At 41.3% G+C, this 2,653-nt stretch overlaps 1 non-coding gene across 1 annotated transcript; it reads right to left on the reverse strand.

The window, feature by feature from the left end:
- Window positions 1–591: 591 nt before the first annotated feature.
- On the reverse strand, window positions 592–699 carry LOC148564998 (small nucleolar RNA R71). Its single transcript, XR_015883921.1, has one exon. It is a non-coding gene; the product is annotated as a small nucleolar RNA R71 (small nucleolar RNA).
- Between the last annotated feature and the right edge of the window lie 1,954 nt (window positions 700–2,653).

Raw genomic sequence — 2,653 nt, forward strand, 5'->3', positions numbered from 1 at the left:
AAGGAATCTCTATACTGTGACATAGAGGATTCCATATTTTTTTTCTGTTCTCTTCTTTTTCATATGAGCAGGAACAAGGATAAGAATATTCTTGTTGAAGCTGATCCTGAACCTGAAAGGACTCTGAAGAGGAAGCTAAGGGAAGCTAAAGCACAACTCTCTGGAGAGAACCGGACAGAAATTTTTGTAAAAGAGGGAGACATGGCCGAACCTAATAACAATGGTGGAGATACAAGGAAGATGCTTGGTGACTTTATTGCACCCTCTTCTAACTTCTATGGAAGAAGCATCTCACTTCCTGCAATTGGAGCAAACAATTTTGAGCTTAAGCCTCAATTGGTTTCTCTAATGCAGCAGAATTACAAGTTTCATGGACTTCCAATGGAAGATCCTCATCAGTTTTTAGCTGAATTCTTGCAAATCTGTGACACTGTCAAGACCAATGGAGTTGATCCCGAGGTCTATAGGCTTATACTTTTCCCTTTTGCTGTAAGAGAAAGAGCTAGAACATGGTTGGATTCACAACCTTATTCACAACCTAAGCTGGTTAGTGATTTTCTGGCCAAATTTTTTCCACCTCAAAAGATGAGCAAGCTTAGAGTGGAAATCTAAACCTTCAGACAGAAGGAAGGAGAATCCCTCTATGAAGCTTGGGAAAGATACAAGCAACTGATCAAAAGGTGTCCTACTGACATGCTTCCAAAATGGAGCATCATAAGTATATTCTATGATGGTCTGTCTGAGTTGTCAAAAATGTCATTAGACCATTTTGCAGGAGGATCTCTTCATCTGAAAACTCCTGCAGAAGCTTAGGAACTCATTGAATTGGTTGCAAATAGCCAGTTCATGTACACCTCTGAGAGGAATCCTGTGAACAATGGGACGCCTCAGAAGAAGGGAGTTCTTGAAATTGATACTCTGAATGCCATATTGGCTCAGAACAAAATATTAACTCAGCAAGTCAATATGATGTCTCAGAGTCTGAATGGATTGCAAGCTGCATCCAACAGTACTAAAGAGGCATCTTCTGAGGAAGAAGCTTATGATCCTGAAAACCCTGCAATAGCAGAGGTGAATTACATGGGAGAACCCTATGGAAACAACTATAATCATTCATGGAGAAATCATCCAAATTTCTCATGGAAGGATCAACAAAAGCCTAACCAAGGCTTTAATAATAATAATAATGATAGAAGAAATAGGTTTAGCAATAGCAAGCCTTTTCCATCATCCTCTCAGCAACAGACAGAGAATTTTGAACAGAGCCATTCTGGCCTGGCAACCGTAGTCTTTGATCTATCCAAGACCACACTGAGTTTCATGAATGAAACAAGGTCCTCCATTAGAAATTTGGAGGCACAGGTGGGTCAGCTGAGTAAGAAGATTACTGAAACTCCTCCCAGTACTCTCCAAAGCAATATAGAAGAAAATCCCAAGAGAGAGTGCAAGGCCATAACCATGACCAACATGGCCGAACCTGGAGAGAGTGAGAAGGACGTGAGTCCCAGTGAGAAAAGCATCATCGGACGTCCTCTGGACAGAAAGGAGTTTTCCTTTGAGGAACCAAAGGAATCTGAGGCTCATACAGAGACCATAGAGATTCCATTGAACCTCCTTCTGCCATTCATGAGCTCTGATGAATATTCTTCCTCTGAAGAGGATGAAGACATCACTAAAGAGCAAGTTGCTAAGTATCTAGGAGCAATCATGAAGCTGAATGCCAAGTTATTTGGTAATGAGACTTGGGAGGATGAACCCCCCTTGTTCACCAATGAACTGAGTGCATTAATGAGGCAGACATTACCTCAGAAGAAATTGGATCCCGGAAAATTCTTCATACCTTGTACCATAGGCACCATGACCTTTGAGAAGGCTCTGTGTGACCTGGGGTCAGGGATAAACCTCATGCCACTCTCTGTAATGGAGAAACTGGGAATCTTTGAGGTACAAGCTGCAAGAATCTCACTAGAAATGGCAGACAAATCAATGAAACAGGCTTATGGACTAGTAGAGGACGTGTTAGTGAAGGTTGAAGGCCTTTACATCCCTGTTGACTTCATAATCCTAGACACTGGGAAAGATAAGGATGAATCCATCATCCTTGGCAGACCCTTCCTAGCCACAGCAAAAGCTGTTATTGATGTCGACAGAGGAGAGTTGGTCCTTCAGTTAAATGAGGACTACCTTGTATTTAAGACTCAAGGTTCTCCTTCTGTAACCATGGAGAGGAAGCATAAAAAGCTTCTCTCAATACAGAGTCAAACAAAACCCACACATTCAAACTCTAAGCTTGGTGTTGGGAGGCCACAACTAAACTCTAAGTTTGGTGTTGAGAGGCCACAACCAAACTCTAAGTTTGGTGTTGAGAGGCCCCAACCCTACTCTAATTATCTGTGAGGCTCCATGAGAGCTCACTGTTAAGCTATTGACATTAAAGAAGCGCTTGTTGGGAGGCAACCCAATGTTATTTAATTATATCTATTTATTTTCCATTGCTATTTTATGTTTTCTTTAGGTTGATGATCATGTGAAGTCACAAAAACAACTGAAAAATCAAAAACAGAATGAAAAGTAGAATGTAAAACAGCTCACCCTGGAGGAAGAGCTTACTGGCGTTTAAACGCCAGTAAGAGTAGCAGAATGGGCGTTAAAC

Source organism: Arachis ipaensis, chromosome B5, assembly GCF_059453495.1.
Source record: "Arachis ipaensis isolate K30076 ecotype BB chromosome B5, ASM5945349v1, whole genome shotgun sequence".
Lineage (NCBI taxonomy): Eukaryota > Viridiplantae > Streptophyta > Magnoliopsida > Fabales > Fabaceae > Arachis > Arachis ipaensis.